Raw genomic sequence first — 14427 nt, 5'->3', positions numbered from 1 at the left:
CCATTCTGGGGCAGGCCTGAAACCCGGATTCCCAGGATCAGAGTTCCCAAGGCCCCTGAGCCTAAAGAAGCACGTCCCTTTGCCCATCTTATCGGCACTCTGCAGAGGTTGTGCCTGCTCCACGCCTCCTCCTCGGGCTCCCAAGGCCACGGGGGGGGGTTGAGGGTTTGGCAGCCGGCCTTCTAGCCCAGCAGATGCTGAGCAGCCCGGGGTCAGTGGGAGGAACCAGGCACAACAAGGCCATGCTTACAGCTGGCACCTCCCCTGTGGCTGATAGAGGGGCCTGAACTACATCCCAAGACCCTTAAGCCCTAGCAGGTGGGAGGGGCGGACCTGGGTCAGAAGGATCTCGGGGTACTCCTGCACTGAGAGCTGCTGGCAGTGGGCAGAAGCAGGACAAGGCCCATGAGGACTGAGCCCAGAATAAGCAGCTTGGCTCTGGGCACACTGGGGGATGTCAGGGAGCAGCCACAGGTGCTGGTCCCAGGGAGGGCAGCCCAGGGCAGGCATCGGGATGGGGCTCAGAGGAGAAATCGATAGCCAGTGCTTGAGGATCAGGGAGGATATGTTCTAGAAGAGTCAGTCCTTGAGTCCTGGCGGTGGCTGGTCTTGGCCCAGTACACATTGCCAGGCTGGTGGGGCTGTGCTGCCTAATACCTTAATAGAGTTCTCCTTGGTTAGCATGGGACATCTCCCTCCTGGCCCCTTCCTCTACGGAGCAGGGTGCCTAGGTCTCCTGGGCTTAGCAGCAGTTGGTTGTCAGGAATCAGGAGCCCTTAAGGTTAGGATGCCTGGTCCCCATCAGGTTGCCTTTTGTGCTAGTTTTCACAGAGTATGGAGAAGGTTGCTGCCCCTCAGGTAAAATAGACAGATAGGGGTGCTGTATCCTCCATGCTCTGGAGTTTTGCTCCACATGCCTGGGCAGGAGGGGCAGAACCACTAAGGCTGACAACCCTGGAGTTGCCCTGGTCCCTTCCCTTGCTAAGCCAACTTTTGCTTCATTTCCTTGCACCCTAGCATCTTTCCAATTAATGCCTGCCATCAGTGGTCTGCAATAAAATTCTCAAATTGGTTCCCTGTTGTCATGATGCACTTATTTTCAGGGGCCCTTCCCATTCATCTGGCACCTCTGCTGTTGCCAGATTACAGATGTAGAAACAGAGCATGGCACCCATGTGACATTAGATTTCCTTGCATCTATAGCAATCCAGTACCTGGTGATGGACTGAGAGGGGTGAAAGCCTGAAGGAAGGGCCACAATCAGTGCTAGATTACCCTAAATGCCAACTAAGCAAATGCTTAGGTCACCGGCAAGGAAGGGACCCCTAGCAATGAGGAAAAGGTCACTAGAAATATTTGATACTTGAATTTGATATTCAAAGAAACAGTAAAATCAACATCATGGGAAATCAACATCATGAAATACAAATGGCAAGGAGGAATAAATAATTGCACTGAAAAAGAATATGTATTCAGTTTTTGAATACAGAGTTCTATATATTTCCATTAGGCAAAATTTGCTAACCATAATGTACAAATCTTACACATCTTTGCTGATTTTTGTCTGCTTATTCTATTGCCGATTTCTCCTTGTGGTTCTGCCAATTTTCCCATTATGTTTTGAAGCCATGTTATTAGGTTCATATTTCAAATTGTTAAATCTTCCTGATGGATTTTTTTCTACATGAAGTATCCCTTATTTCTATAATGCTTGTATTCTTAAAGCTTATTTTAACTACTTTGTGCAAAATATCTTTTGTCTATCCTTTTAACTCTTCTGAATGAATTGTTTAAGCTGTCTCTTATAAACAGCTATTATCAGTTATTTGTGGTGCATAATAAAAAGACTGTTCAAATGTTTGAAAATTAAGAAATATACTTAGAATTCATAAGTCAATCAGAATGAGAATCAGAAAATATTTTGAGTTGAATAACAAAAATAATGTATATCAAAACTTGTAAGATAAAGCTAAAGCCCAATTTAGAGAACATAATTTAAAAGTGTAAATTAAAAAGGTCGAAAACCAATGAGCTAAACCTCTATCGCAAGGAGTTAGAAAAAGAACAGCAAATTAAACAGAGAATGTAGAAGAAATGATAACAGCAAGAGATGAAATTAACAAAATATAAAACAAATACTTAGTTCTAAGAATGAAGATGGCAGTATCACTACAGATCTTGCAGACATTAAGAAAATAATGAAAGGATATATGGACAACTTGTGTATTGACACTTTAGATAACATAGCCAAAGTCCTTTAAAAATAAAACTTACCCAAACTGAAGAGGGGTGGGGGGAGTACAAACTGCCAGTTATAAAATTTGTCACATAGCACTTCTATAGACCAGCTCTAAACAGAACATATTTTTTAAAATACCATTTACAGTAGTATCAAGTTCCTAGGAACAGATTTAACAAAAAATGCACATGACTTTTCTGAGAAAACTGCAAAGCTTTATTGAGAGAATTTAACAAGCCAAATTATCAATATAACAACAACCATGTGTGGCTTCAGTTTGTCTTCTTTTTAACGTATCACTGTCCATCACCTAATATAAATGTAAGAGTTGGATAGATTACTTAGCAGAACTTAGACAATAATAAACACACATAAAGGATAGTACAGTTTTGGTTTTATAAGATGAAACTAAAAATCAGAACCCTAACCACGGCATAGACTTCTATGCTAATGTACATTTTCAGACATATGAGCACTCATTTTTCAATGCATCACTCTTTTTGGTGGTATAAAAAAACACAGATTTCTCAAGTCTAGAATAGATTAAATCTTATGAGCCTATTTAAAGCTATGAGCCTATTTAAAGATAATATTTTAAGCGGAGAGCAAAAACTGCTAGTGATTTCAGTTAAAGTCAATCAAACAAAAACTCTAAAAAGCAAAACAAGCAAGCAAACCCACTGTTATTTAAATGCAATGACTTCCAATAGTCTTCTAATTATATACATTAGCTAAAATAATGATGTCATACTTGGAACTACTTAACTGAAGAGAGGGCAAAGAACAGCATTCCATTTGGTTTGTGTCTTTTCTGCAAAAATATTTCATTGATCTAGTTCAACCTTTTTGTGATCTATTTATAGTAAGATGGACATTTGTTCTACTTGCACCTGTTGTCCTGGTGTAAGCAGTCATAGCACTCCCTTTAACTCTCAAGAGTGTCCTGGTTGGGATGATAAAAATTACATGGCCACACTAGTTTTAAGCCATTACCATCATAGTTGACATTAAAATGTGAAGGAAAATAATACCGTTTCTCAGTCTGGCTCACAATTTTAAAAAAGCAGCAAACCAACCTAGAAAAGCTAAAACATACAGATCCTTTTTTTTTTTTTTTTTTTGGATTGTCTAAAAGATAAAGTGATTCTTGAGAAACAGTTCTGGCAAATTTTTAAAAAATACTATTTTGTCGTTTATATATCCAATATGTCTAATATATCCAATATCCATGTATACCAAGGTATGTTAAATAATTTACAAACTTTTCAAATTATCTGATCACTTGCCTTGGATTTTAAAGGACTTATACTCCAAAGTAATATACTTTTTCATGCTTTATAATTCAACAACATGGCTTTGACTCAATTCATTGTTCTCCCCGACACTATCATTGAATCAAGCATTTAGTGTCTGAACTACTTTTCAAACAATCTTTGTATGTGCGATTTGTTACAAAAGTCCAATAATATCGTAAAGAGAAACACCATGATTTGCATTCTTAATGGATGACATACCTTCTGGAATTCTAGCAGGTGCTAGGTGGAATCTTCCCTTTCACATCAGGGCCATCTCCATGCTCACCATCAGTCTTTCCCAGATCCATTTCCTGGCTTTCACAGTTCAATTCAGGTTCTTACATAAATAAAGTTATTAATGTAAGAAGTAAACCATAAGTTAATATTAAATAAAGCTCTGTAAGTTAGTATTGTAATAAATGTGATATATAAGAAGGCAATGAGCATTGGAGTTTTCTACTAGAAAATGGAATTGTTTCTCATATATTACCTCCCTCTATGAAGTGTTTCTTTTCTTAAAACTGTTTAAGATAACTTAGTTGTTATCTTTGTAACCCATACACACTTCTATTGCTGCACTTATTTCATTATATCAGCTATTTGTTTACCTGAATTTCTCTGACAAGACTGTAAGTTCAAAATAGAAATCATTCTCTCATTTATATTTATATTCTTAGAACCCAATATAATACCTGTCACCAAGCAGGCCCCAATAAATGAGTGAAAAAAGTCTTTTAAAATAGTAAGATGACACAAACCCAAACTGAGGAATATTTTACAAAACAAGAGGTTTGGACTCCAAAAAATGTCAATCATGAAAGACAAAGAAATACTAAGGAACAATTCCAGATTAAAGGAGTCCAAAGAGAGATGGCAACTAAATGCAATGTGTGGTCTTGGATCGGATCCTGGGTCAGAAAAAATGGTATAAAGGACATTACTAGTCCAACTCACTACATATTAGATAATAATGTTTTCTCGATGCTAAATTTCCTAAATTTGATCATTGTACTAGGATTATGTAAGAGAATATCCTTGTTTGTAGGAGATACATACTGAATTACTTGGAGAGTAAAGAGTTATATTTGAAATTTATTCTCAAATGGTTTAGCAATAATAATGTGTACTAATAACTAAAATGAGAACAATGGCAAAATGTTAGCAATTGGTGAATTAAGGTAAAGAGGATATAGGAGTACACTGTACTTTCTTACAGCTTTTATATAAGTTTTAAATCTTTTCTAAGTAAAAAGTTTTAAAAAAAGAATATGTGACAATCAGATTACAATTCAGGAAGACAAAAATATTGAAGACTAACAGCAACTAGGAAAGAATTTCACATTTTTATTTTTCTATATAATAAATTTTTGAAAAATCACAACCTAAGAGCTAGTGAAAACATATCTAAGTTTGCTTAATGTTTTGATGCAATGACTTAAGAAGCCCCAAAAACAATAGTCCAAGACAACCATGTTTAACTAGTGAAAGTGTATAATTTTGTCTAGATTTTATATTGTTTCTTTTGATTTGCTGATAGAGACTCTTGGCAAGGATTATATTTTCCAGGCATGCAAAATAATTTAAAATATGGATGGGTAAAATGCTGAAAGAGGGAAAATATCACACAGAGAGACTGCAGTTGCAAACTATACCTTTCCTTACCATATAGGTTTCCAGCCAATTTTCAGGGAACCCCTTATTTATTCCTGTTACTAGTATAACACATCATAATTGAAATACAAAATGTTCCTTCATCCCCTCTTCACCTTGAACCATGGGTGCTTTCTCTTCTCTCTCCTGTCCAGGGTCAATAGCCTGATTCTCAACTGGTGGTTCCTCTTGTTGAGGTTTCTTGTCTCTTGGTTGCTGGGCCTTGGGACGGTAGACGGAAATAAAAAGTATTCTTTACTACTATCACAATAGAAGACACAAATATACATACTACAGAGAGTAACTAATCACAAATTTAAAGGTTTTTCCTATACTCTTCTCTGTAAGTACTCTTAATAAAGTCACTCTTCCTATGTTAAAAAAAAAAACTCTAAGAAAGGAGTTATATGCAAGGACCAATAATTCTGGAAACCATCTTTATCTTTTCTCGGACATGTGTTATTTATTAATAAGCACAATGGGGAAACCATAGAAATGATTTCCAGGCTCATATCGATATACCTATCCAGGCAACACCAGAGTATAAGTCTCCCTGCTCAGTGTTTCATTTATGAGATTCAGTTTTCACACATTTTCAGTAAGGAAGTCCTTTATACAAAAGATATATATTGGTCCAACAACTTTTTTGATTTTTTTCTTCAGAAAAATTTTTTTCAGAAAAATTAATTTCTGCCAACATTAAGTAAGATGTTAAAGCACTCACAACTGCACATCCAACCGGATTAGAAGACTCTTGACCATCTCCCCTTCCTCTAGATCTGGATCTTATTTGTGTACTCATATTTCACACTGAAAGTAGAAAATCGTGAACTGGAGAATGTAATCAAAAAGAATAATTATACTGGACTATTTCCCTGACCAACTGCTGATTATAAATCCTTTTTTACATTTAGTGAGATTTCCAAAATGTCTCAAATTAGAAATAACTGCCTGTTTTCCAATCGCATCATATTCGAGGTGATTTGCTCTCTACGAACTCCTTTGTTTCTCTAGCAGCCAATGTGGCAGAGAAAGAACCTTCCTGTACTTAATAATAAACATACAACTTTCCTTAAGAGATTTGGTTCCACAACTGAATTCCCCTGTATGAACAGATTTTGTAACATATAGTCACATCCAGCTCTCTACTGACTACCACTGATTTTTGAGCTCTGTGGGCAGTTCCAGGTGCCTCCAAGCAGCGGGTCGCCAACCTTTTTGGCACCGGGGACTGGTGCTCTTATGAGAATCTAGTGCCTGATGATGTGAGGTGGAGCTGAGGCTGTATGATGCTAGCGCTTGGGAGCAGATACACATACAGATGAAGCTTTGCTGGCTCTCCTTCACCTCCTGGTTCCTAACAGGCCACGGAGGTTGGACTGGGGAAGATTGCCAGTAATCCCTGCCTCCCAGACTCCAGATACCTCCAACACTTTTAAGACTTGCCCCATCTCCATCTGACCCCCTCCTCCCTTGCAGCCCACTGTCCTCCCTTGTCCTGACCTTGCTACTACAAGCGCCATGGTGGTAGTGATGGCTGTAAGGAGAAAGACGATGACTTTGATGACCTCCCTCTCCAGATACCACAGATCGTGCCACCTCAACCCACCCAAAGCCCTCTGGCTCACTCCTCACACTCAGTCACACTTGTCAACTCCACAGAGGACAGATCTATGGACCTACCAGTCGAGTCTCGGCCGACAAGAAACCGAACCGCAAGACGCAACCCACACAGATCAGCGCCCCACTCTTGCACAATCCCCACACCAACAGCCGATGGAAAGGCATGCGACACTGGGCATGCGCACTGTGTCCTTTGCGCACAACGCAGGCCAGTTTCCCCGCCCCTTAAGGGCCCCGCCAAGGACTCCTGAGTCTGTCGTCTGTCTGCAGTTTCTAGGCCCTTCCTTTACCACCCACCCCACCCCCATCCAAGGCACCACTGAGGACTCCCGATTCTATGTTCTGTGGACAGTTCCAGGTGCCTCCAGGATGTGAAATAACGCCTCCAAGACTCTCCCTATCTTCATCTGGCCCCTCCCTTCCACTGCCCACTGTATTCCCTTGTCCCAGCCCCATTGCAATGACAAATGCCATGGCGGCCACTATGTCTGAAAAGCTAATGACCTCAAGAACCTTCTTCCTTGGAGGCCACTGACTGCGTCACCCTGACCCGCAAAAAGTCCCCTGGCTCTCCCCTCACACTCACTCACACTTAACCTCTTCGGAGGACCGATCTTTGGAACTATCAGTTGTGTCTCAGCCCACGAGAAAGAAAGCAGATGGTAGGATGCGACCCGCAGAGCACGGAGCCCAGAACCTTGCACACCGCCCACACCAATGGCCGATGGGAAGGGACATGGCAGTGGGCATGCGCATTGCGTCATGTGCGCACTGCGTGGGCTGGTTTCCCCGCCCCTCTGCAAAGCCGGCTGTGGACTCCAGAGTCTGTCATCTGTCTGCAGTTCCTGGTGACTCCGGGACCCAGACACATCAAATGACGCCCCCAAAACTCACTGCATCTTCATTTAACACCCCCTCCCTTCCACCTCGCTGTCCTTCCTTGCCCTGGCCGCCATGACAAGGGCTATGGTGGCTGCGATGCTTGAGAAAGATGATGACTTCAAGGACCTTCCTCCGTGGAGGCCACAGATCATGCTGCCTTCGACCCGCCTGAAGCGTGCTGGCACTCTTCTCACACTCGTTCACACCCATTCACACTTATACTTGCTGCCAGACAGCAGAGAGCCTGGCGGAGAATCAGAACGGGAATGAAAATGGTAAGTACCTTCCATTGTCACCTAAACATGACCTCTGCAGGATCAACTCCACCAACCAATCCCAAGCCTCAGAGGTACCTGTGGTAACACCCCGCACCTGCACAATGATGTATGTCGCATAGGCTGTGGTTCCAGCCCTTCCTCGAGTACAGGCTCCGTCTCACCGGGAGAAGGGCATTGCTTCCCAGTCCCAGAATGGTCTTGTCCTTCCCTTCTCCCTTCAGAAACTTTCAGTGCTTCTGCATTTAGAAATGTTCCCAACACTGCATCTCACCTGCCAATTGCCCCTCCAAATTTTTCTCTCAGTGTGGCTGCCTCAGTGGCCCTCAAGAAAGTCTTTAGTCTCCCCAGAGATGCATGAAAGCTTGTAGGCTCTGAAAGATTGCAGAGCCATTTTAAGCATAACAAGGTGTCCAGAAAATGTAAAAAGGGTTGGTAAATCCCAGTACATAAGTCTTAAAACTTGCACACATCCTGTGATTCTGCATTTCTACTTGTAGAGCCTTATGTTAAGGAAACTATCTTGGATGCAAATAAAGATATAGATACATGAGACTTCCAAAGCAGCTTAAAAGCATGGTTATGGACTTGCTATATAAGTAAACTGCGGCACATTTGAAAATGAAATGTGGCTACCCATCAAAACCAATGCTAAATAATGTTTTCCATCATAGTGGTACTACTCACATTAAGTTATTATCTTGAAACACTCAGTAATGTAGCATGTGTATGTGCAGCATGGTCCCAAAAGAAGAAGGAGGCTTTGGAACAGCACTACCATACCACCAATCCTACTCTCAGACAGTGAATATGCTGTTTTTCTGAAGCCAGCATGTTCTAGGGCTCCAAAGACACATGGCTCTCCAGGGGTAACCCCGCAGATAAAATACAGTCCTAGGAGTTGTAGGTCTCCTTAACCTGGTGCACCTCAAAGAGCTTTGCCATGACTTAAGTAATCTGGTCTTCTGCTGTCAGGGAAGGGGTGGGGTGAGTGGAGGTGAGGGAGAGAACAGCATCCCACTGCTCCTGCTTAAGGCAAAGAAAGTTAGGTGGGTACCTGCAGGGCAGAAAGGAGTTTGCCCTGCTGTTCCCTACCCCGTTCCCCCCGCCCCTCAAAATACCCTTTCTTTTCTTGCATGTCCAGGAAGACTGGCCCCAGACCCTGTGGGTTACCTTTAGAGACAGACATATTATTTGAGAGTTGGAAAGATTCTCTGTGGCAGAAGTAGAATTGCCACAACCCTCCCCCTCTCTCTCCTCTCTCTCATACAGAGAAGATAGAGTCAATGTAGAGCCAAGTGTAAAGAATGTATAAATCTTTCTTGATCTTGCCAATCAGGGACAACCATTTTTAACACCTAATTAGGAGATGTTCCTACAACTCAAATCTTTATGTGTATGAAATAAAGATTTATTGAGAAAGACTGAGTTCACACACTCTTCAATCAGCATTAACTGTGGGCTCTGATCTCAGTCTCATGTTTCTCCTCAGGTAAAGCACTTTCCTTGGCTCTTAGTCATTTCCTGTGATCTGTTGGAAAAGCTATCTGCTGCCTAGCTGTCTCCCTGACTTTGGTGCTTTGTCTGTTAGCAAAAGCTATGTTCTCTGGGTAGGATCAAGTTTCTCCAGGACGCTGTGAAGAAGTTAGAGGGAAGATGGAGTCCTTTCTGTTTGAGAGCTTGGAGTCTGAACTGCAAAATAAACTATTTTTCCAGTGCCGCAAGCCTTCCCAAGTAACCTCATCCTCAGGCAGCATTAGTGCAGAGCAAGCACTCTAACTGAGAGCCATCAGGTACTCCCAAGCCCTTGTTTGTATCATTGTGATGATTGTAGATATCGTTTCATTTTATTTGTTTTATAGCACAAGTACTATCTGCTTACAGATAATTCAGTCACTAGGAATTGGCCAGTCCCAATGCCTTGTCATTATTATTTAAATCCCAACATAAGGTAACCTAATTCTGGGTAGAATTAACATCTGGCAGTAATAGTGTTGTTGCTAGGACCACTGAGGGCAGCCGCAAGCCCCTCCTGCCCCTCCTCCCTCCTCCCCTCCCTTCCTTCACCATAGCAGAGGAAAAAGAGACCCTTTGTTCACTCATTTGCAATGATCAGAGGTGATAATCAAGAGTGGAGACTACTGACTGTGCCCAGTCTGGAGTGGAGCAGGTATCAGAGTTGCATCCCAGGCCAAGACCGAGGTGGTGCAAGGGCCAAAGGTGAACTCTGTGCAGACTGTCCAGACAACCAATGGGAGAAATGTGGGAAATGCTACCTGGGCCAGCTGTGAGTAGGATGCACAGACACGAGGCCATGGTGAAGCTGTGGTGAGGTGGTAGCTGTGGCTGTGTATTGGGTAGGATGATGACTTGGCCCATTTCCAATACCTGGAGGAGGGAAGGATTAAGGGTCACATGCTGGCTACAGGTGTGTGCTCCAGAGGGAAGTGATGGTGGTGGGTAGTTCTCTGTTCTTCCCTATATGGCCACCTTCTGGCCTGGGGTTCTGCCCCTGTGGATCTGGGGATAGGCCAGACCTGGGAGACTTACTGCCCACAGCCACCACCCTCGCTGCAGCTGGAGGAAATCCTAACAGCCAGCTTTGGAAAGATAGAGCAATAGAGAGTGCAGATAGGGTACATAAGCATTGTCTATGTTGAACCCCAGCAGTTTGTGCAACCCATCCCCACTCCTTTCGATGGAGGAGAGGTATAAGGTTTAGAGGTTAAAGAGAAACTCCTAATACTTCTAGTATCTCTCAATTAGTAATGCAATAAGCATTCTTTCCCCACAATCTCCCTGTTGGGACTCATCCTAAAGGTATATTCATCCAAGTAGACTGTAGTTTATATGCAACAGTTGCAAAAGTGAAAAAAGTGCCAGTGTGCCAATAGACATATGAAAAGATGCTCAAGGTCACTAATCATCAGAGAAATGCAAATTAAAACCATAATGAGATATCACCTCACACCTGTCAGATGGCTATCATCAATAAATCAAAGAACAAATGTTGGCGAAGATGTGGAGAAAAGGGAACCCTCATACACGGTTGGTGTTTTGCAAATTGGTATAGCTGCTATGGAAAAGTCTGGAGGTTTCTCAAAAAAATTAAAAATGGATATACCTTTTGACCCAACAATTGCACTTCTGGATATTTATCCAAAGAAAACCAAAACAATAATTTGTAAAGGTCTATGCACCTCTATGTTCATGGCAGCACAATTTATAATAACCAAAATATGGAAGCAACCTAAATGCCATCAACAGACAATTGGATAAATATGTTATGGTTCATATATACAACGGAATATTACTCAGCCATTAAAAATGAAATAAAATTGAAAATTGAAAAAAAATGAAATCCTACCATTCACAGCAACATGGATGGACCTAGAGGTTATTATACTGAGTGAAATAAGTCAGACAGAAAAAGATAAATACCATATGATTTCACTTATATGTGGAATCTAAGGAACAAAAAGAACAAACTAATCAAAAACAGACTCACAAATATAGAGGACAATCTGGTGATGGCCAGAGAGGAGGGAGTTGGGAGGCTGGGAGAAAGGGGTGAAGGGTTAAAGAAGTACAAATTAATAGTTGATAGATGGTCACAGGGATGGGGAGCATGGCATAGGGAATGCAGTCAGCAGTAACGTAATGGCTAGGCTAATGTAAAGCCAGAGGAGAGAAAGAGCAATCAGGGGCATCATTTTATAAATTATATAAATGTCTAACCAATGTATTATATACTTGAAACTAATAATATTTCTTTTAAAGTGCCAGTATGTTCAGTAATGTATTTGCTCAAATGAATTGCAGTAAAAGTAGACAATGGACATTTTGGCAGCCATTGAAAAATTAGATAAGTTAACATATTCATTAGACTGATGTTCATTTATTAAGGTTAAATGCAAAAAAGATGTAGAACATTTTAGTATGATTCTGTTTATATTAGACACGTATGTATCTATGTGTGTGTTTATGTTGTTTCTTGTCTTTTTACTATTGTAAGTAAAATTGGAATGAGCGTCTTTCATTTGCACTGTAGCACACTTTTCTCATATTTCCTCAGGATGTATTACTGGAAATTGCATTGCTGGATGAAAAGAAAGTGGAGGGTTTAAAGGTTTTTCGTGTGGATTGCTAGATGACTCTAAGCTATGAGAAAACATTTTACACTCCAGTTTGTGTACAAGAAGACCAGTTTTCTTTCTCTTTCAATTGATGGGTATAACATCAATTCTTTTTCTGCTATTTGATGGGAAAAATGATAACACACCAGTATCTGAGTTTGCATTTTTGATATATAAAAAGGTTAAACATTATTTATTTTTCAAGTAATTCGTGCTCATAGTAAAAAAAAAAATCCATAAAGTCATAAAGAAGAGAATTAAAAAACAATCCTGGAATTCCAGCATCTATTAAAATCCTCTCTTCTATTTATCATTTTAATATATATATATTTCTATATACATGTTTTACACGTTCATTCTAGATTATCATCCATGCTGTGGCCAACATCCTCATGGATCATTCCCTGCCCATTTCTTTAGTTATTTCTTTAAGAAAACATTTCCTGTGTAAAGAAATAGGGGCTAAGAATATTTACAACTTGTTCAACATCACATCCTCTAGCAAGATATTCCAGGAATTAAACCTGTGCCTTCCTTATTTCACTGCCTTTGCTTGTTCCTTTATATTGTGCTGCTTTATGAGATAATTCTGTGAGGTAATATTTCTCAATCACTGCCTGGTAAACATGAAGGAGTTTTCATGATTGCCAAGGAGAGTTCTGGTGAATCTGATTTACAAGCATGTCATTTTAAACTTTGACTCCAACAATTTGTAAACTCCTTCAGATATTACTTATGTACATTTAGTTGTCACACACAGACTCACATATTCAGATAGCTATTACTTAGTGTCACCATATCTAGGTAGTTCACCTGAAGCAGTGGAGAGAAAGGAAGGTTTTGTCCCTCTTGGCAGCTCTATCACCTGAAAGACTTGCCCTTTTTGTCCCTCCTCCATATACAGAAGCCTCCAGGTTTGCTTTTCTGTGCCAACTAATCCTCAATTCATAATTGTGCTTTCAGGCTTCATTGATGGTTTTCAGGCTTCTCACCTGCACTAGAAAGCTCATCCAGCTTTAGACTTCTCTCTCTTGGGTGAGTTTCCTATTATACAAGTATCCCCTGGTACTTAGGCAATTGGTGAAGGTACTTCGGTCATGCTGGTCTTTGCTGGCTCTTACGCCTTTGCTAAAAATCAGTTATACGTGTGGGTTTATTTCTGGATTCTTTGTTCTGTTACATTCATCTATTTGTCTATCTTTATGCCAATACTACACTATTATAGTTTTATAATAATTATTGAAATTTTGATTTGGCTAATCTGGATGCTTTGCATTTCCATACAGATTTTAGAATGAGCTTGCCAAGTTCTAAAAACAAGTGCTGGGATTTTGATTGGGAGCACATTAAATATATAGATCAATTTGGGGAGAACTGAGATCTCAGCAATCTTGAGTCTTCAGACTAATGAACAAGATTATCTCTACATTTACATAGGTCTTAATTTCTCTCAGCAGTATTTTGTAGTTTTAAGTATACAGGTCTTTCATTTCTTTGTCAGATTTATCTCTATGTATTTTATATGTGTTATGCTATTGTAAATTGTATTGGTTTTTATTTCAATTTTTGATTGTTGCTAGTATATAGAAATACAACCTATTTCTTTATATTGAGCTTGTATCCTGCAACTTTGCTAGACTCACTTGTTGGTTTTAGTAGCTTCTAATTAGATTCCATCATATTTTTTTAGATTCCATCATATTTTTTTAGATTCCATCATATATTCTTTGAAAACTATCATGCCACCTGTGAATAGACAGTTTTATTTCTTCATTTCCAATCTGGATGCATTTTATTTTTTTTATCTTGCCTGATTATGCTACCTAGAATCTTGAGTACAGTGTTGAATACGAGTGGTGAAAGTGGATATCCCTGTCTTGTTCCTTATCTTAGGGCAAAAGCATTCAATAGTCTGCATCTAGTGAGACAATCATATGGGGTTTTTCTCTTTTTTTTTCATTTTTAGTTTGTTAATATGGCAAATTTCATTCATTGATTTTCAAATATTAAATCAGCCCTGCATTGCTGAAAGAAATTATATTCAGTCATGATGTATTATCCTTTTGACATATTTTTGGATTTAATTTGTTAAAATCTTGTTTAGAATTTTTGCATCTATATTTATGAGGGATATTGATGTGTCATTTCGTTTTCTATTAATTTCTTTATCTGGTTTTCGAATCAAGAAAATTCTGGCCTCATAGAATGAGTAGGAAAGTATTCTTTCCTCTTCAGTATTTTGGAATTGGTATTATTTATCCTTAAATATTTGGTAGAATTCACCAGTGATGCCATCTTGCCTTGGAGTTTTCTTTATGGCAATGTTT

The 14427-nt window shown here is 40.0% G+C and overlaps 1 long non-coding RNA gene across 1 annotated transcript; it reads right to left on the bottom strand.

Annotated features, from left to right (window-relative positions):
* Positions 1–2432: 2432 nt before the first annotated feature.
* On the bottom strand, positions 2433–7537 carry LOC120612433 (uncharacterized). The gene is made up of 5 exons (XR_005655444.1): positions 7398–7537; positions 5909–5994; positions 5301–5406; positions 3754–3871; positions 2433–2549 (listed from the first exon to the last, which is right to left on the bottom strand). It is a non-coding gene; the product is annotated as an uncharacterized LOC120612433 (long non-coding RNA).
* Between the last annotated feature and the right edge of the window lie 6890 nt (positions 7538–14427).

The sequence above is a fragment of the Pteropus medius genome, unplaced genomic scaffold (genome assembly GCF_902729225.1).
Source record: "Pteropus medius unplaced genomic scaffold, Ma_sr-lr_union100, whole genome shotgun sequence".
NCBI lineage: Eukaryota > Metazoa > Chordata > Mammalia > Chiroptera > Pteropodidae > Pteropus > Pteropus medius.
This window is presented reverse-complemented; position numbering and strand designations above follow the sequence as displayed.